The following is a 21,328-nucleotide window of genomic DNA, read 5'->3' on the forward strand; positions in this document are numbered from 1 at the left end:
ACATCTGAGAAAGAAACTCAACAAAGATACAGAAGATATAAAGGCCAAAATCAACCAACTTGACCTCACAGACATATAAAGAACACTCCAACCAATAGCAGCAAAATATACACTCTTTTCCAATGCACATGGAACCTTCTCCAGAATAGATCACATTTTAGGCCACAAAGCAACTCTCAATAAATACTGAAATAATATAATGCACTCTCTCTGATCACAATGCTATGAAAGTAGAAACAAAGAACAAGGAAAAAAAATCAAATACCTGGAAACTGAGTAACACCTTGCTTAAAAACAACTGGGTTATAGAAGATATCAAAGAAAGAATTAAAAAATTCCTAGAAACAAATGCTAATGAAAACACGTCATAACAAAACCTTTGGAAGACAGCAAAGGCACAACTCAGAGGTCAATTTATAGCAACAGATGCACACATCAAAAAGGAAGAATGGGTCAAAATCAAAACACGAGCCCTACAACTCAAACAAATAGCAGGAGAGCAGAAAAAGAGGCCCATAGCCAAAAGAAGAAAGGAAATAATAAAGATTACTGCACAAATAAATAAAACAGATTAGAAAAACAATAGAAAGAATCAACAAGACCAAAAGTTGGCTCTTTGAAAAGTTCAACAATACCAACAAACTGATGGCCAAACTGACAAAAGAAAAATAGTAGAAGGAATAACCCACATAAGAAATGAGATGGGAGACATTACAACAGACCCAACTGAAATAAAAAGGATCATAACAGAATACTATGAAAAATTGTGTCCAACAAATCTGAGAACCTAGAGGAAATGGACAAATTTCTAGAAATACACTATCTACCTAAACTGACACGAGCAGAGAGAGAAAATCTGAACAGATCCATAACCATAGAAGAGACTTAAGAGGCAATTAAAAAAAACCTCCGACAACAACAACAAAAAAGCCCTGGCCCTGACGGCTTCCCTGGAGAATTCTACCAAATATTCAGAGAACAGCTCACATTGGTACTAATCAAACTATTTCAGGGCACAGAAAAGGAAGAGATACTCCCGAATTCATTCTATCAAGCCAGCATAACCCTGATACCAAAACCAAAGATACTGCAAAAAAAGAAAATTACAGACCACTATCTCTTATGAGGGAAAGCTTGGTGGCATAGTGGTTAAGTGCCACAGCTGCTAACCAAAGGGTTGGCAGTTCGAATATGCCAGGCGCTCCTTGGAAACTCTATGGGGCAGCTCTACTCTGTCCTAGAGGGTCACTATGAGTCGGAATCGTCTTGATGGCACTGGGTTTGGTTTTTTTTTGTTTTGTTTGTTTTGGCTCTCTCATGAATATAGATGCAAAAATTCTCAACAAAATTCTAGCCCACAAAATTCAGCATCATAAAAAATAATCATAATACACCACAGCCAAGTGGGATTCATACCAGGTTTGCAAGGATGCTTAGACATTAGAAAATCAATCAACACAATCCACCACATTAAGAGAACAAAAGAAAAGAATCACATGAACATCTCAATCAATACAGAAAATGCATTCAATAAAGTTCAACACCTATTCCTGATAAAAACTCCCAATAAAACAAGAATAGAAGGGAAATTCCTCAACATAACAAAGGGCATTTATATAAAACCAAGAGCCAACACAATCCTCAATGGAAAGATGCTGAAAGCATTCCCCCTGGAAAACAGGAACAAGCCAAGGATGCCCTTTATCACCACTCCTATATAATGCCATGCTAGAAGTCCTAGCTAGAGCAATAAGACAAGAAAAAGAAATAAAGGGCATCCAAATTAGAAAGGAAGAAGTAAATCTATCCCCATCCACAGATGATATGATCCTATTCATAGAGAACCCCAAAGATTCCACAAGAAAACTACTGGAACTAATAGGAAGATTCAGCAGAGTAGCAAGATACAAGATAAACATAACAAAAATCAGTTGGATTCCTATACACCAATGGAGAGAACTTCGAAAGGAAAGCAGGAAAACAATACCATTTATAATAGCCCCTAAAAAGATAAAATACGTAGGAATAAATCTAACAAGGATATAAAAGACCTACACAAAGAAAACTACAAAATACTACTGCAAGAAACCAAGAGACCTATGTAAATGGAAAAACATACCATGCTCATGGATAGAAAGACTCAACAGTGTGAAATCATCAATCCTACCCAAAGAAATCTACAGCTATAAGGCAATCTCAATTCCAAAAAACAGGATTCTTTAATGAGATGGAATAACTAATCACCAACTTTATGTGGAAAGGAAAGTGGCCCCAGATAAGCAAAGTATCATTGAAGAAAAAGAACAAAGTAGGAGGCCTCACACTACCTGCTCTCAGAACCTACTATGTAGCCATAGCAGTCACACAGCCTGATACGAGTACAACAGCACACAGACCAATGGAACAGAATGGAGAACCCAGATGTACATCCAGCCACCTATGGTCAGCTGATCTTTGAAAAAGGATCAAAATCCATAAAATTGGGCAACTATAATCTTTTTAACAAATGGTACTGGCAACTGGAGGCCCATCTGTAAAAATATCAAACAGGACCCATACCTCACACCTTCCACAAAAACTAACTCAGAGTGGATCAAAGACCTAAACATAAAACCTAAAACAATAAAGTTCATGGAAGAAAAAATACGGACAACACTAGGGACCCTAACACATGACATAAAGAGAATACAAACCGCAACTAACAAACGACAAGCACCCAAAGATGTACTAGATAACTGAGAGCTCCTAAAAATTAAACACTAATGCTCATCAAAAAACCTCATCAAAAGAGTGAAAAGAGAACCTACAGACTGGGAAAAAAAAATTTGGCTATGACATATCTGACAAGGGTCTAATCTCTAAAATCTATAAAATGCTTCAACACCTCAACAACAAAAAGACAAAAAATCCAATTAAAAAATGGGCAAAGGATACAAAAAGACAGTTTACCAAAGACACTCAGGCAGCTAAGAGGCACATAAGGAAATGCTCCCAATCAGTAGCCACTAGAGAAATGCAAATCAAAACTAAAATGAGGTACCATCTCACCCCAACACTACTGACACTAATCAAAAAAACAGAAAATAACAAATGTGGGAGAGGTGTGAGATTGGAATGTTATGCACTACTGGTGCAAATATGAAATGGTACAACTGCTAAGGAAAATGATATAGCACCTCCTTAGAAAGCTAGAAATAGAAATACCGTAAGATTCACTATCCCATTCCCAGGAATATATCCTAGAGAAATAAGAGCTGTCACACAAATAGACATATGCACACCCATGTTCAGTGCAGAATTATTCACAAAAGCAAAAAGATGGAAACAATGTAAGTGCTCATCAACAGATGAATGCATAAAAAACTATGGTACATACACACAATGCAATACTACGCAATGATAAAGAACAATGATGAATCCGTGACACATTTCACAACATGGATATGTCTGGAGGGCATTATGCTGAGTGAAATAAGTCAATCACTAAAGGACAACTACTGTATGAGACCACCAGTATAAAAACCCAAGAAAAGGTTTACACTCAGAAAAAAAAACAATCTTTAATGGTAACTTGGGAGAGGAGAGGTGTGGAGGGAAAATCACTAACTAGATAGTATAAGTTTGGCAAAGGGAAAGTACACACGGTATAGAGAAAGTCAGCACAACTTGACCAAGGGAAAGCCATAGAAGGTCCCTATACACATCCAAACACCTTGAGGGATCGAGTTACTGGGGTTGAAGGCTGGGGGCCATGGTCTTGGGGGACATCTAGGTCAACTGGCATAACAGAGCTCATAAAAAAATGTTCTACATTCAACTTTGGTGAGCCTTACAAGCTTGCCAGTGGCCATCTAAGATAAAGCTATTGGAGCAAAGGAGAATGAAGAAAACCACAGACACAAGGAAAACATTACTCCAATGGACTAATGGACCACAAGTACCACAGCCTCCACCACCTTAACCCAGAAGAACTAGGTAGTGCCAGGCTACCACCACTGACAGCTGTGACAGGGATCACAATAGAGGGTCCCAGACAAAGCTGGAGAAAACTGTGAAACAAAATTCAAATTCATTAAAAAAAAAAAAAAGTACCTGACTTACCGGTCTGACAGAGATTAGAGGAAACCCAGAGGCTATGAAGCCACTCCTGAAGTCCACTTTCAGCCAAAGATTAGACAGGCCTGTAAAACAAACAATAACACACATGAGGAAGGTGCTCCTTAGTTCAATCAAGTATAGGAGACCAAATGGGAAACACCTGCCCCAAAGCAAGGACAAGAAGGCAGGAAGGGACAGGAAAACTGGACGAATGGACGTGGAGAACCCAGGGTGGAAAGGGAAAGGGGAGAACACTGACACAATGTGGGGACTGAAACTAATGTCGCAAAACAATTTGTCTATAAAACTTTTTAATGAAAAACTGACTTGTGCTGTAAACCTGCACTTAAAACAATAAAATTTAAAAAGAAAGAAAGAAAGAAAATCCAGGGCAAGGCCGTCAGGCCTAGCTTTTAACAATGGATTATCTAATATAACAAAAGCACAGAGAAAGACAAAATAAATAAATGGGACTTAACAAAAATTAAATACTTTTGTTTATCACAAGACTTTATCAAAAAAAGCAAAAAGGCAAACTAACAAGCGAGAGAATATCTTCAGAAATCATCTATCTGATAAGAATCTAGTAATCAAAATATATATAAAACTTTGGTAACCTAACAACAAAAAGATAAATAACCCAACTATAAAGTGAGCAAAGGACTTGAACAGATATTTCACCAAAGAGGACAGTCAAACAGCCACCAAACACATGAAAAGATGCTCATTGTCATTAGCCATTAAACCAAAAAACCTGTTAACACTGAGATGATTCTGACTTATAGCAACCCTACAGGACAGAGTAGAATTGTCCCATAGAGGTTCCAAGGAGTACCTGGTAGATTCAAACTGCCAACCTTTTGGTTAGCAGCCATCAGCCATAAAAAAAAAAAATCAGCCATAAGAGAGATGCAAATCCACTCAGGGCAGCAATGATTGTGAGGATGGCAAAGGACCTGACAGTATTTCATTCTGTTGTACACAGGATCCCTGTGAGTCAGAACTGACTCCATGGCACCTAACAACAACAGGATGGCTAAGATTTAAAAAATAAATAAATAAACAGAAAATAATAAATGACGGCAAGGATGTAAGGAAACTGGAACCCTTACCCACTGCTGGTGGGAACGCAAAATGGTAACTTAAATTTTTTTAATTAAAAATATATATATTTTTTAAGATGCAAGCTTGACAGCTTTCGATTTTTATGGCTATTTGTTCTCCTAAGTTCCCAGAACCTGATTACTTGGATCACACACATAAAAATCTCTGTGGATTTAAAGATGAATATCCTCCCTCTTCAAGAAAAACATACTAGCAGGCAGAATAAAAAACACGTGTCCATAAGCATTAATAAACAAATCAGTGGATTAAAACATATTTATCCTACAGATGAACTGCTATATTTATAGAATCTAAATACATGGTTACATATTGCACCCTGAAAGCAGATCAAAAACAAAAACAAAAAAACCCCACTGCCAACCAGTGGATTCAGACTCATAGCCACCCCAAAGGGTTTCCGAGGCTGTAAATCTATCTCCCGCAGAGCAGCTGGTGGTTTCGAACTGCTGACCTTTCGGATAACGGTCGATGGCTATCACCACTGAGCCACCAATGCTCACTTTAAATTGATACACTCTGAATTTTAAATACACTATAAACTACCCTAAGGCTTGTCATTTTTCATTTCGTCTGGCATTCCATACCTGGCCGTTTGACGTCACCAGCCCATAATATATACCAGTTTAAGAAATCCACAATTTTGCCCTCCAAGGACTTAATCCCCCCAACACACAAAAAAAAGAATGGTGCAAAGGCAAATAGGACCATGAATTTGTTTTTTTAAGCACTGCTGCAAGCTTACTTTATAAAATTGGACTCCCCAGCTGCAGAATTCTACAGCAAGTGGCTTCGGGAGTGTCTCACACGCAAATAAAGTAAAAGGTCACTTAGGAGAACCCAGCGTGCCTCGACGCTCATCTTAGACAAAACAGAGCAAGTCCTTTATCAGGGAAATGTCACTTCACTCAGTTCACCGTAGTCCCGGGTAAAGGTCCCTACTGAGAGAATCCCCTTTGTGGATTCCGTGTAAATGGGGGAAAGAGAAAGTCAATAACGCCAGTGACACCACCAGCTCCGAGGAGCGAAGAAAGAGATGCTAAGGTCCCGAAAGGGCCAATGAGGAACTGGAGAGCCAGAGAGGCGGTCCCCCCTCGGAAAAACAGCGCGAGAGAAGTGACAGGATTCCGCTAAGAGCCAACAGCAGCCCATGCAGCTCAAAAAAGCGAGAAGGGAAAAGTTTCCCCAGCCTCCCCCTTCTCCCTCCTCCTCTGAGGAAACCTTAGCGGAGGTGCTAACGGTGCCCAGCCGGCGGCCCCACCACCCGCCCGGGGCGCAGCGCCGGCGGTCGGGCGCGGACCCGGGCTGCGTGCAGGCGTAGCGGGCCGGTGTCAGGCCGGGTGCCGGGCGGCGCGCACAGCCAGACCGGCCCGGGAAGCGGCCCGGGAAGCGGCCCGGGATAGTCCGCCGCCGGGAGGAGAGGAAAGGCCAGGCGAAGGGTGGGGCGGAAGCGGTCTCGGCGCTCGCCAGGCGCCCGCCCACACCTACCGGGGAGGCCACCGCGCAGACCGCCGGCCCAGAGCAGGAAGCCGGCGACCCCGAGGCTCGGCCGCCGGAGAAGCCGAGCGGTGCTGCGCAGAGGCGGCGGAGGGGGGCCGGAGGCGGCGCCAAGCTGCGGGATTTGCGGCCCGGGCGCCTCACGTGACGCGGAGGCCCGCGAGCCAATCAATCGCGCTAAGATTAAAAAACCAAAAAAGAAAAAAGACACTGCGTCGTGGAGTCTGTTCCGACTCACAGGGACCTTTCTGGAACAGAGTAGACGTGCCCCATAGGGCTTCCTTTACGGAAGCCGACTGCCGCGTCTTTCTCCAGCTCCGACCTTTAGGTTAGCAGCGGAGCTATTTAACCTCTGCGCCTCCAGAATGCCCTCACGTTACGATTACCATTAGCCAGTGAGGAATTTTATACACGATTTCCTCTTTTCCTCCTTAAAATCTTTTTGTTACTAGCCTGTGGAGGGGGGACTTTTATTTTTAGCACTCTTTGTATGCATAGATTAACTGTTCGAATAAACACTATACGGTATACCTTAATCTCTTGGTGTTGAAATTATTTAAATTTCACTGCTAGCACCGTTCGGTGTTGACTTAGTAAACGATGCTCATGGCAGTAAATGAATACTAAAAAACAAAAAACAGTTACTGCTGTGTAGACTCTCAATCCTGGTGATCCCATGTGTGTCAGGGTGCTTAAATTGTTTTTAACACTTGCATCTTCCTCCCTAATACAACTACTTCAGCAACTGAAGTGCGTTCAGACAGCATCGGCTGAAACTTCCCTGATTTCCAGAACACTCTGTATGTACTCTGATACATAATTTATATAATGTAAATCTCACGTTGCTCTGAAATGTACTGTACTATAAGAAGTGAATTAATTGTCTATCTCTCTACCTTTGCCCCTATATTATAATCTCTTTGACCACCAGGACCTTTGTGCTTAGTAGGGTACCTGGCATGTGGTAAAAAAAAAAAAACGAATTGTCCACCAATGGGTTCCGACTCATAGCGACCCTATTAGACCTTCAATATCCACTGAATAAAGGGGTAATTAGTGGCAAAACCAAAAAAAAACAAAACCAGTGCCGTCCAGTGGATTCCGCAAAGACAACTTCAAATAGAAGTTGCAGAGGATTTCATTTTACATAGATCCACAGTAAATGCCCATCAAAGAATGTGTTGCACTGGGCAGATCTGTTGCACAGGACCTCTTTAAAGTGTTAAAAAGCAAACGTCACTTTGAGGACTAATGTGCGCCTGACCCAAGCCATGATGTTTTCAATCGCCTCATATGCATGTGAAAGCTGCACAATCAATAAGGAAGACCGAACAAGAATTGATGCCTTTGAATTATGGTGTTTGCCAAGAATGAATGTTGAATATACTGTGGACTGCCAGAAGAACCAACAAATCTGTCCTGGAAGAAGTATAGCCAGAATACGCCTTAGAAGCAAGGATGGCAAGGCTTCATCTCACATGCCTTGGACGTGTTACTACGAGGGATCAGTCCCTGGAGAAGGACACCTTGTTTGGTAGGGAGTCAGTGAAAAAGAGGAAGACCCTCAACGTGATGGATTGACACAGTGGCTGCAACAATGGACTCAAACATAGCAACAGTTGTGAGAATGACCAGAACTGGGCAGTGTTTCGTTCTGTTGTACATAGGGTGCTATGAGTCAGAACTTGACGACACCTAATAACAACAGTGGCAAACAAAAGCAAAATCCTGTGTTGACTGACTCTTGGTTTGGGACCCTGATGGTTCCAGAATAGCTGTGAATCAGTTCAGCGATTTTATTAAAAGAGGCCTACTTTGCTCAGTGATTAAGAGCTCAGGTGCCAACTAAAAGGTCAGCAGTTGAAACCCACCAGCCACTATGAGTTGGAATCAACTTGATGGCAACGGGTTTTTTTTTTTTTTTTTTTTCTCAAAAAAGCTGTAATCACTCTCTACAACCCTATCTAAAGAACTTTTGTAAAACATGTATGCTTGAGAAGAAATGGGGATTTGGGATTTGAGTCATCAAATATTTCCTGAGAGCTCATGGTTTGTTATCTGTCAGGTGCCACACTTGGAGCATCTGGGAGGATAAGAAGTTGAATAAGGCATGGTCGCTGACCTCAGGGAATGTACAGTCTGGTTTATCATCCCAGTACAGGATGAAAAGTATAAAAGGCAAATGAGGAACCGCAAATTTGATGGAGGTTCAGAAGAAATCTCCCTGGAAAGGTGAGTTTGGCGGACAAGTAGAAATTTGATGAAGAAGGTAGGGAAAAACATTCCAGGAGAGAGCACAATATGCTCAAAGGTAGGGAGGTGTGAAACAGTATTATTTATTTAGGAAAATCAAGCAATCCTGTATTGCTGGATGTGGTGACCTCGTTTACATGGAGGACAAATGAAACCTACTTAGATTATCATCTTTAATGTACTTGAAAGAATGACATGTTTATTTATTAGATTATTTATCGGATTGAATAACTTCCCATCACAGAAAGCATAGGCTCTTCATCTGTAAAATTGACATGGACTAGTACTAGATGGGAGCCCTGGTTGTGCAGTGGTTAAGAGCTACAGCTGCTAACCAAAAGGTCAGCAGTTCAAACCCACCAGCCACTCCTTGGAAGCCCTATGGGTCAGATGTACTCTGCTCTGTAGGGCTGCTATGGGTCAGAATCGACCGACAGTACACAACAGCACAGCAAAAGCAACAGTGCTAGATGACTTCTTACTATTTTTTTTTTCCATCTCCAAAAGCTTGCTATGATTGGTATCCAAAAATAGCAAAATTATTTGTTCCAAAGAAGATTAGCGCTCTCTAAACTTTCTCTATAGGGCAAAATAACTCAATTTATAAGAGGTACTTCAAGGAAAAAACTGGGCTCTACCTCCTGGGATATTAAAAAGCAAAACAAGACTATGCTGGGAAACAGAATCTGTCAGGAACCTAATGAAACGCAGGTCATGGAAGGTTTGAGGTGGAGTGGAACAAAGGGCATTGATTCTGATCACTCTTGGAGCTTTAAACATCAGTTTCTCAGTAAGTGGAAGATTAGAACACCCTCTGTTGCTCCCTTTCTCTGTTCTCCTCCTCCGTGAGTGTGGCAATTTGGTCAAGTGTGGGTCTGCCAATCTGGTTCCAGTTCCTACAGCTGGAACTTCTAATTCCTGGTTGAATGAACCTCTTACACAACTTTCTTTATCAAGAATATTTTCTGAAGAATGCTTACACAAACAAACCAAACTGGTTGCCTTCGAGTTGGCTCTGACGCATAGCAGCTCTATAGGACAGAGTAGAACTGCCCATAGGGTTTCCAAGTAGCACCTGGTGAATTCAAACTCCTGACCTTTTGGTTAGCAGCCCAACTCTTAACCACTACGCCACCAGGGTTTCTGAAGGACGCTTAGGGTCTACTTTTTTTTAAAAGGCCACAAGGAAGTTCTCAGTTGAGGGCAAGGGAAAGTAAAAGGGATTTTAAGTTACTTCCTCAAAGCCTTGAATACTTTTTCTTCTGAAAGATTGAAAACAGCTAGGAGCACCCAGGTTATTTCCATCTTTTCATCTCTGCTCCCTCCCTCCTCCTGAGGTTGGTAAGAATTGAGAGAAGGGAAGAGGTATTAGGAATTGGAATCCCGGCGGCCATGCTCCCCAGACCTTCAGTTGACACAGGACAGGAACCATCCCCGAAGACAACTCATCAGAAATGAAAGGGACTGGTCAGCGGGTGGGAGAGAGATGCTGATGAAGAGTGAGCTAATTATATCAGGTGGACCCTTGAGATTGTGTTGGCAACTCTTGCCTGGAGGGGGGATGGGAGGATAGAGAGAGAAGGAAGCCGGCAAAATTGTCAAGAAAGGAGAGACTGAAAGGGCTGACTCAAGACGGGGAGAGTAAGTGGGAATAGGGAGTGAGATGTATGTAAACTTATATGTGACAGACTGATTGGATTTGTAAACGTTCACTTGAAGCTTAATAAAAGTTATTATAAAAAAAAAAAAAGAGAAAAAAAAAGTCATTAAATTTTGTCAACTAAAAAAAAAAAAAAAAATCATTCTAATTCCCTTTTTCCCTCACCTCAAAACCGAGATAAATTCTCGTTGCTCATCATGCAAACAGGTTAAATAAACAAATATTTTTGCCTGCCCTAGCTAAAGTAGTCTATTCTGTTGACCCATATCTGCACCTGCACCTAGGCAGATTCTGTGCTGAACAGGTGACATAAAGAGATAAGCACACACTGCTCCCTGGACTAGGCATGAAACCCTTCCCAGCACAGCACCTCTCCTGACTGTCTGTGCCACTCCCACATAAGATCACCTTCCTGCTGAGAGTTTAGAATTGCCTTTGTCCTTTGTCAGGTAAAGGAACTCTTTAAATATGGAGTTCCTGTGCTGTTCATGTGAACTGACAGTGACATTTTGCTTTTTCATTCATCAACAAAGATCCTGGTTCCAGCACCACCACCAGGAGCACCAGGGTGGAGGTAGTAATATTCTTAGAATAACCCCAGGGTGGAGGTAGTAAGAATATTCTTAGATGGGGCCTTGACCTCTTGGTTTGGAATATTAAAGATGAAGTTAAAACAAACAAACAAAAACCCAAACCCACCGCCATCAAATCAATTTCTACTCATGGTGCGAGAACTGTCCCATAGGATTTCCAAGGCTGTAATCTTTACAGGGGAAACCGTGGTGGCGGAGTGGTTAAATGCTACGGCTGTTAATCCAAAGGTCGGCAGTTTGAATCCATGAGGCGCTCCTTGGAAACTCTACAGGGCAGTTCTACTCTGTCCTATAGGGTCGCTATGAGTCAGAATCGACTCAACAGCAGTGGGTTTGGTTTGGTTTGGGTAATCTTTACCGGGACCCCTGGTGGTGCAGTGGTTAAGAGCTCGGCTGCTAACCATAAAGGTGGACAGCTAGAATCCACCAGCCGCTCCTATGGGGCAGTTTTACCCTATGGGCCAGTTTTACTCTGTCCTACAGGATTGCTATGACTCTTGGGTCGCTACGAGTCTCTAGAGTCACTATGAATTCCAACAGCAACAGGTTTGGCTTTAGGGTTAGTCTTTACGGAGGCAGACTACCACATCTTTCTCCCACAGAGCAGCTGGTGGATTAGAACCACAGACCTTTCGGTTAGTAGCTGAGCACTTTAAGCACTGCACCACCAGGGCTCTTTAAAGCTGAAGTTACCTGAAACAAATGAAGTGACACTGTGAGGAAACAGTCTGACAAACCCGGAATGGGGGACAAGAACACTGCTGGATTTGGTTTCTTCGTAAGGTTGTTCATGGAATAAGAGCTAGAGGAACTGTTCTAGGTTAAAGGAGACTAAAGAAACGATATTCAAATGCAATTTCAAATGCAATACGTGAACCTTGGATAGAAACCTTGCTCCAAAAAAAAAACTATAAAAAATTGTTTGTGTTTAATTGTAGATTTGGAACAGGGACTGGATATTAGATGATGCTAGGGAATTACTGTTATTTTTTATGGGTGATAACAGCAATATTGTGAATGGTCCTTTTTTTTTTTTTAATTTTCATTGAGCTTCAAGTGAACGTTTACAAATCAAGTCAGACTGTCACATATAAGTTTATATACATCTTACTCCTTACTTCCACTTCTTCTCCCCCTAATGAGTCAGCCCTTCCAGTCTCTCCTTTCGTGACAATTTTGCCAGCTTCCAACTCTCTCTATCCTCCCATCCCCCCTCCAGATAGGAGATGCCAACACAGTCTCAAGTGTCCACCTGATATAATTAGCTCACTCTTCATCAGCATCTCTCTCCTACCCACTGTCCAGTCCCTTCCATGTCTGATGAGTTGTCTTCGGGAATGGTTCCTGTCCTGTGCCAACAGAAGGTTTGGGGACCATGACCGCCGGGATTCCTCTAGTCTCAGTCAGGCCATTAAGTATGGTCTTTTTATGAGAATTTGGGGTCTGCATCCCACTGATCTCCTACTCCCTCAGGGGTTCACTCCTGTGCTCCCTGTCAGGGCAGTCATCGATTGTGGCCGGGTACCAACTAGTTGTTCTGGTCTCAGGATAATGTAGGTCTCTGGGTCATGTGGCCCTTTCTGTCTCTTGGGCTCTTAGTTGTCGTGTGACCTTGGTGTTTTTCATTCTCCTTTGCTCCAGGTGGGTTGAGACCAATTGATGCGTCTTAGATGGCTGCTTGTTAGCATTTAAGACCCCAGATGCCACATTTCAAAGTGGGATGCAGAATGTTTTCATAATAGAATTATTTTGCCAATTGACTTAGAAGTCCCCTCAAACCATGGTCCCCAAACCCCCGCCCTTGCTCCGCTGACCTTTGAAGCATTCAGTTTATCCCAGAAACTTCTTTGCTTTTGGTCCAGTCCAGTTGAGCTGACCTTCCATGTATTGAGTATTGTCCTTCCCTTCACCTAAAGCAGTTCTTATCTACTAATTAATCAGTAAAAAACCCTCTCCCACCCTCCCTCCCTCCCCTCCTCGTAACCACAAAGGTATGTGTTCTTCTCAGTTTATACTATTTCTCAAGATCTTATAATAGTGGTCTTATACAATATTTGTCCTTTTGCCTCTGACTCATTTCGCTCAGCATAATGCCTTCCAGGTTCCTCCATGTTATGAAATGTTTCACAGATTCGTCACTGTTCTTTATCGATGCGTAGTATTCCATTGTGTGAATATACCACAATTTATTTAACCATTCATCCGTTGATGGACACCTTGGTTGCTTCCAGCTTTTTGCTATTGTAAACAGAGCTGCAATAAACATGGGTGTGCATATATCTGTTTGTGTGAAGGCTCTTATTTCTCTAGGGTATATTCCGAGGAGTGGGATTTCTGGGTTGTATGGTAGTTCTATTTCTAACTGTTTAAGATAACGCCAGATAGATTTCCAAAGTGGTTGTACCATTTGACATTCCCACCAGCAGTGTATAAGAGTTCCAATCTCTCCGCAGCCTCTCCAACATTTATTATTTTGTGTTTTTTGGATTAATGCCAGCCTTGTTGGAGCGAGAAGGAATCTCATCGTGGTTTTAATTTGCATTTCTCTAATGGCTAATGATCAAGAGCATTTTCTTCTCATGTATCTGTTAGCTGCCTGAATATCTTCTTTAGTGAAGTGTGTGTTCATCTCCTTTGCCCATTTCTTGATTGGGTTGTTTGTCTTTTTGTGGTTGAGTTTTGACAGAATCATATAGATTTTAGAGATTAGGAGCTGGTCAGAGATGTCATAGCTGAAAATTCTTTCCCAGTCTGTAGGTGGTCTTTTTACTCTTTTGGTGAAGTCTTTAGATGAGCATAGGTGTTTGATTTTTAGGAGCTCCCAGTTATCTGGTTTCTCTTCGTCATTTTTAGTAATATTTTGTATTCTGTTTATGCCTTGTATTAGGGCTCCTAGGGTTGTCCCTATTTTTTCTTCCATGATCTTTATCGTTTTAGTCTTTATGTTTAGGTCTTTGATCCATGTGGGCTTAGTTTTTGTGCGTGGTGTCAGGTATGGTTCCTGTTTCATTTTTTTGCAAATGGATATCCAGTGATGCCAGCACCATTTGTTAAAAAGACTATCTTTTCCCCAATTAACTGACACTGGGCCTTTGTCAAATATCAGCTGCTCATATGTGGATGGATTTATATCTGGGTTCTCAACTCTGTTCCATTGGTCTGTGTGCCTGTTGTTGTACCAGCACCAGGCTGTTTTGACTGCGGTGGCTGTATAATAGGTTCTGAAATCAGGTAGAGTGAGGCCTCCCACTTTCTTCTTCTTTTTCAGTAATGCTTTACTTATCCGAGGCTTCTTTCCCTTCCATATGAAGTTGGTGATTTGTTTCTCCAACACCTTAAAATATGACATTGGAATTTGGATCGGAAGTGCATTGTATGTATAGATGGCTTTTGGTAGAATAGACATTTTTACTAAGTTAAGTCTTCCTATCCTTGAGCAAGGTATGTTTTTCCACTTAAGTAGGTCCTTTTTAGTTTCTTGTAGTAGTACTTTGCAGTTTTCTTTGTATAGGTCTTTTACATCTTTGGTAAGATTTATTCCTAAGTATTTTATCTTTTGGGGGGCTACTGTGAATGGTATTGATTTGGTTATTTCCTCTTCGATGTTCTTTTTGTTGATGTAGAGGAATCCAAGTGAGTTTTGTATGTTTATCTTATAACCTGAGACTCTGCCAAACTCTTCTATTAGTTTCAGTAGTTTTCTGGAGGATTCCTTAGGGTTTTCTATGTATAAGATCATGTCATCTGCAAATAGAGATAATTTTACTTCTTCCTTGCCAATCCGGATGCCCTTTATTTCTTTGTCTAGCCTAATTGCTCTGGCTAGGACTTCTAGCACAATGTTGAATAAGAGCGGTGATAAAGGGCATCCTTGTCTGGTTCCCCTTCTCAAGGGAAATGCTTTCAGGTTCTGTCCATTTAGAGTGATGTTGGCTGTTGGCTTTGCATAGATGCCCTTTATCACGTTGAGGAATTTTCCTTCAATTCCTATTTTGGTGAGAGTTTTTATCATAAATCGGTGTTGGACTTTGTCAAATGCCTTTTCTGCATCAATTGATAAGATCATGTGGTTTTTGTCTTTTGTTTTATTTATGTGATGGATAACATTAATGGTTTTTCTGATATTAAACCAGCCTTGCATACCTGGTATAAATCCCACTTGGTCGTGGTGAATTATTTTTTTCATATGTTGTTGAATTCTATTGGCTAGAATTTTTTGAGGATTTTTGCATCTATGTTCATGAGGGATATAGGTCGGTAATTTTATTTTTTTGTAATGTCTTTACTTGGTTTTGGTATCAGGGAGATGGTGGCTTCATAGAATGAGTTGGGTAGTATTCCGTCATTTTCTATGCTTTGAAATACCTTTAGTAGTAGTGGTGTTAACTCTTCTCTGAAAGTTTGGTAGAACTCTGCAGTGAAGCCGTCCGGGCCAGGGCCTTTTTTTTGTTGGGAGTTTTTTGATTACCGTTTCAATCTCTTTTTTTGTTATGGGTCTATTTAGTTGTTCTACTTCTGAATGTGTTAGTTTAGGTAGGTAGTGTTTTTCCAAGAATTCATCCATTTCTTCTAGGTTTGCAAATTTGTTAGAGTACAATTTTTCGTAATAATCTGATATGATTCTTTTAATTTCAGTTGGGTCTGTTGTGATGTGGCCCATCTCGTTTCTTATTCGGGTTATTTGTTTCCTTTCCTGTATTTCTTTAGTCAGTCTAGCCAATGGTTTATCAATTTTGTTAATTTTTTCAAAGAACCAGCTTTTGGCTTTGTTAATTCTTTCAATTGTTTTTCTGTTCTCTATCTTTTTTTTTTTTTAATTCATTTAGTTCAGCTCTAATTTTTATTATTTGTTTTCTTCTGGTGCCTGACGGATTCTTTTGTCACTCACTTTCTATTTGTTCAAGTTGTAGGGACAGTTCTCTGATTTTGGCTCTTTCTTCTTTTTGTATGTGTGCATTTATCGATATAAATTGGCCTCTGAGCACTGCTTTTGCTGTGTCCCAGAGGTTTTAATAGGAAGTATTTTCATTCTCATTGCATGCTATGAATTTCTTTATTCCCTCCTTAATGTCTTCTATAACCCAGTCTTTTTTCAGCAGGGTATTGTTCAGTTTCCAAGTATTTGATTTCTTTTCCCCAATTTTTCTGTTATTGATTTCCACTTTTATAGCCTTGTGGTCTGAGAAGATGCTTTGTAATATTTCGATGTTTTGGATACTGCAAAGGTTTGTTTTATGACCTAATATGTGGTCTATTCTAGAGAATGTTCCATGTGCGCTAGAAAAAAAAGTATACTTTGCAGCAGGTGGGTGGAGAGTTCTGTATAGGTCTATGAGGTCAAGTTGGTTGACTGTAGTAACTAGGTCTTCCATGTCTCTATTGAGCTTCTTACTGGATGTCCTGTCCTTCTCCAAAAGTGGTGTGTTGAAGTCTCCTACTATAATTGTGGAGGTGTCTATCTCACTTTTCAGTTCTGTTAAAATTTTTTTATGTATCTTGCAGCCCTGTCATTGGGTGCATAAATATTTAATATGGTTATATCTTCCCGGGCAGTTGTCCCTTTTATCATTATGTAGTGTCCTTCTTTATCCTTTTTGGTGGATTTAACTTTAAAGTCTATTTTGTCAGAAATTAATATTGCTACTCCTCTTCTTTTTTGCTTGTTGTTTGCTTGATATATTTTTTTCCATCCTTTGAGTTTTAGTTTGTTTGTGTCTCTAAGTCTAAGGTGTGTCTCTTGTAGGCAGCATATAGACGGATCGTGTTTCTTTATCCAGTCTGAGACTCTCTGTCTCCCTATTGGTGCATTTAGTCCATTTACATTCAGCGTAATTATAGATAAGTATGTGTTTAGTGTTATCATTTTGATGGCTTTTTATGTGTGTTATCAACAATTTCATTTTCCCACTTACTTTTTCGTGCTGAGGCGTTTTTCTTTGTAAATTGTGTGTTCCTCATTTTCATAGTATTTGATCTTATGTTTGCTGAGTCGTTACATTTTTCTTGGTTTTTATTTTGAGTTATGGAGTTGTTATACCTCTTTGTGGTTACCTTAATATTTACCCCTATTTTTCTAAGTAAAAACCTGACTTGTATTGTCCTATATCGCCTTGTATCCCTCTCCATGTGGCAGTTCTATGCCACCTGTATTTAGTCCCTCTTTTTGATTATTGTGATCTTTTACATATTGACTTCAATGATTCCCTGTTTTGAGCATTTTTTTTTAATTAATCTTAATTGGTTTTTGTGATTTCCTTATTTGAGTTGATATCAGGATGTTCTGTTCTGTGACCTTGTGTTGTGCTGATATCTGATATTATTGGTTTTCTGACCAATTTCCTTTAGTATTTCTTGTAGCTTTGGTTTGGTTTTTGCAAATTCTCTAAGCTTGTGTTTATCTGTAAATATCTTAATTTCATCTTCATATTTCAGAGAGAGTTTTGCTGGATATATGATCCTTGGCTGGCAGTTTTTCTCCTTCAGTGCTCTGTATATGTTATCCCATTGCCTTCTTGCCTGCATGGTTTCTGCTGAGTAGTCTGAACTTATTCTTATTGATTCTCCCTTGTAGGAGACCTTTCTTTTATCCCTGGCTGCTTTTAAATTTTTCTCTTTATCTTTGGTTTTGGCAAGTTTGATGATAATACGTCTTGGTGTTTTTCTTTTTGGATCAATCTTAAATGGGGTTCGATGAGCATCTTGGATAGATATCCTTTCATCTTTCATGATGTCAGGGAAGTTTTCTGCCAGCAGATCTTCAACTATTCTCTCTGTGTTTTCTGTTATCCCTCCCTGTTCTGGGACTCCAATCGCATGCAAGTTATCCTTCTTGATAGAGTCCCACATGATTCTTAGGGTTTCTTCATTTTTTTTAATTCTTTTATCTGATTTTTTTTTCAGCTATATTAGTATTGATTCCCTGGTCCTCCAGATTTCCCACTCCGCATTCTAATTGCTCGAGTCTGCTTCTCTGACTGACTTCCTATTGCGTTGTCTAATTCTGTAATTTTATTGTTAATCTTTTGGATTTCTGAATGCTGTCTCTCTATGGATTCTTGCAACTTATTAATTTTTCCCCTATGTTCTTGAATAATCTTTTTGAGTTCTTCAACTGTTTTATCAGTGTGTTCCTTGGCTTTTTCTGTAGCTTGCCTTATTTCATTTCTGAGGTCATCCCTGATGTCTTGAAGCATTCTGTAAATTAGTATTTTATATTCTGTATCTGGTAATTCCAGGATTGTATCTTCATTTGGGAAAGATTTTGATTCTTTAGTTTGGGGGGTTGTAGAAGCAGTCATGGTCTGCTTCTTTATGTGGTTTGATATCGACTGCTGTCTCCGAGCCGTCACTAAGATATTGTAGTGATTTATTCTATATTTGCTCACTGAGTCTTGTTTTGTTTTCTTTCCATACACGTAGATGGGCTACTAGATTGTGCTGTCTTGATTGTTGGAGCCCTTGACTCGCTTATGACCTATTACCAGGTGGTTTGGGCTGTTACCAGATATATATGCCTGAGTCCATTCACTATTCTTGCGTAGAATCTGATTTTGGGTCATCAGGTGTGTGATGCACACTGTCACCTATCCACCTTGAGAAGTAGTGGTGATAGTTTTGTGCACCAGATTCTAGTAGGAGCTGGGGTTCACACTCCAGGGGGGCAGGATGCTGACAGGCTTCCCCCAAGTGTCAGTGAGGTAGGTGTGTCTCTATTCCTAAAGCACCTTGGTGGGTGGGTTCTGCAGCTGTACCTTAGGCCCCCAGTGCAAGTACCTCTACAGATTGGTAGGTGTCACCCTCCTTAGACCCCTAAGGCAGGAGGCTAGATGGTCTGGGAGGAGCTTCAGCCCTCAGTTCCCTGTTGTGGGTCAGTGAGGACTCTGTTGAATACGCAGAGATATCAGACCTGGGAAACTTGTCTTTCCAGTAAATCCGCTAAAACAAATGCAGTCAGATCCCTATCAGAAATGCCTTTGCATTATAATAGCCACCTTGTTCCCTGTAGGAAGGAAAGCCCCAGACTGTGGATCACATGTGCTTGGCTGGAGCTGGTTCTGTGTTTTTAGTCCAAATAGGGAAGGATTTTTGGTCCCTGGGTTTTTTGTGGTTTCTTCTCTCAGGCCAGAAGAATGGGTTAGGAAAAGATCAAAAAAAAAAAAAAAAAGGAAAAGAAAAACCATGGAGCAGTTCTCCCTCTGGCTCAGGAAATTCCAATGTTAATGCAGCCGCCTGGGAAGGGGAGGGGAGGGTTCAGAAAAACAGGAGAGAGTAGCACCCCGGAATATAGACAAAGTTACTTATCTTGCTTGGGATGACTGTTTTATCTGAGATTCCCGAGGGTTGCGTCGCCTGTGTGCGCTGGCTGGGTAGAGATTGCCCCCGAGGGTCAGGCCCGCGTCCCGTGCTTGTGCTGTCTCAGAAGCCGCGGTCAGTTCCTCCGCTGCCAGTCCAAAGCCCAGCGTCAAGGTTCCCCGGCTGGGACGCTGCACTCCCGGCTCCAAAACCAGTCTCTGCCTCCTGGCAACTTCTCCTCCCGCCAGCCCCATCGCCGCGCCGCCCGCGAACTGGCTGGGCCCCCTTCCGAGGTCAGTTCAGGGGGGTAGGGCTGCACCCTGTGTTTGCGCCATCACAGGATGCCGTGCTCAGCTCCCCTGCATCCAGCCCAAAGCCCAGCGCCAAGGTTTCCTGACTGGGACGCTGGCTCCAGGCTCCGAAAACAGTCATTGCTTCCCCATAGCTGTTCGTTCTCGGTCTCTGTCACTCAGGTCAACTCTTTAAATCTGTGTTTGTTGGTCAGGGTTCATAGATTTTCATGTATGTGATCGATTCACTTGTTTTTCCGAGTCTTTGTTGCGAGAGGGATCCGAGGTAGCGTCTACCTAGTCAGCCATCTTGGCCACCTCCGAATGGTCCTTTTTTAGGAGATGCATACTGAAGTATTTAACGACAGAGTGTCATGAGTTCTGCAACTTTCAAATGGTTCCAAGAAAAAAAGTAAATATGTCTGTATATATATATATGCACACACACACACTAATATACATAAAGAGAGCAAATATGACAAAATTGTCACTGTTGATGTTGGGTGCCATCAAGTTGGTTCTGACTCATAGCAACCCTATGTACGACAGGACAAAATACTCATATAATAGAAAGAGCAAATATGGCAAAATGGTCATTGTTGTTAGGTGCCACTGAGTTGGTTCTGATTCATAGTAAGCTTACGTACAACAGGACGAAACACTGCCCGGTCCTACGCCATTCTCACAATCGTTGTTGCTATGTTTGAGCCCATTGTTACAGCCGCTGTGTCAATCCATCTTGTCAAGGGTCTTCCTCTTTTTTGCTGACCCTCTACTCTGCTAAGCATGATGTTCTTCTCCAGGGACTGGTCCTCCGTAATAACACGTCCAAAGTACATGAGACAAAGTATCTGCATCCTCGCTTCTAAGGAGCATTCTGGCTGTACTTCTTCCGAGACAGATTTGTTCATTCTGGCAGTCCATGCTATATATTCAATATTCTTCACCCACACCATAATTCAAAGGCATCAGTTCTTTTTCAGCCATCCTTATTGTTTGTCCAGCTTTTGCATACATATCAGGCCATTGAAAATACCATGGCTTGGGTCAGGCATACCTTAGTCCTCAAAGTGACAGCTTTGCTTTTTAACATTTAAAGAGGTATTTTGCAGCAAATTTGTCCAAACCGATACATTGTTTGACTTCTTGACTGCTGCTTCCAAGGGCGTTGATTATGGATTCAAGTAAAACGAAGTCTTTAACAACTTCAGTATTTTCTCTATTGATCATGATGTTGCTTATTGGTCTAGTTGTGAGGGTTTTTGTTTTCTTTATGTTGAGGTGTAATCCATACGGGAGGCTGTGGTCTTTGATCTGCATCAGTTAAGTGCTTCAGGTCCTCTTCACTTTCATCAAGCAAGGTGGTGACAATTGTTAAATGCAAGAGGTGTTCTTCCTACTTGTATTAAGCTTTTCAGTGTACTTCAAATGTTCATAGTAAAATGTTGAGAGAGGGGATGAGATGTGACTTTCACACTCCAAACTGAGAAAGTAAAACATTTCTTTAATTTATTCACTTATTC

General features: G+C 41.1%; 1 protein-coding gene across 9 annotated transcripts in view; it reads right to left on the reverse strand.

Moving 5' to 3' along the window:
- RCBTB1 (RCC1 and BTB domain containing protein 1) overlaps positions 1-6,823 on the reverse strand; it is a 78,773-nt gene extending 71,950 nt beyond the window's left edge. For 5 of the 9 annotated variants that reach the window (XR_010318211.1, XM_064270147.1, XM_064270149.1 and 2 more), the window contains exons 1-2: positions 6,709-6,822; positions 4,102-4,181 (exon numbers count right to left, since the gene is read on the reverse strand). The gene's annotated coding sequence lies outside the window, so the exon portion shown is untranslated. Of the gene's footprint in view, positions 1-4,092; positions 4,182-6,708 lie in introns of all 9 variants that reach the window. The other 4 variants (XM_064270148.1, XM_064270150.1, XM_064270151.1 and 1 more) reach the window with 3 other exon arrangements.
- Positions 6,824-21,328: the final 14,505 nt, after the last annotated feature.

This window comes from Loxodonta africana, chromosome 17, assembly GCF_030014295.1.
Source record: "Loxodonta africana isolate mLoxAfr1 chromosome 17, mLoxAfr1.hap2, whole genome shotgun sequence".
Taxonomy (NCBI): Eukaryota; Metazoa; Chordata; class Mammalia; order Proboscidea; family Elephantidae; genus Loxodonta; species Loxodonta africana.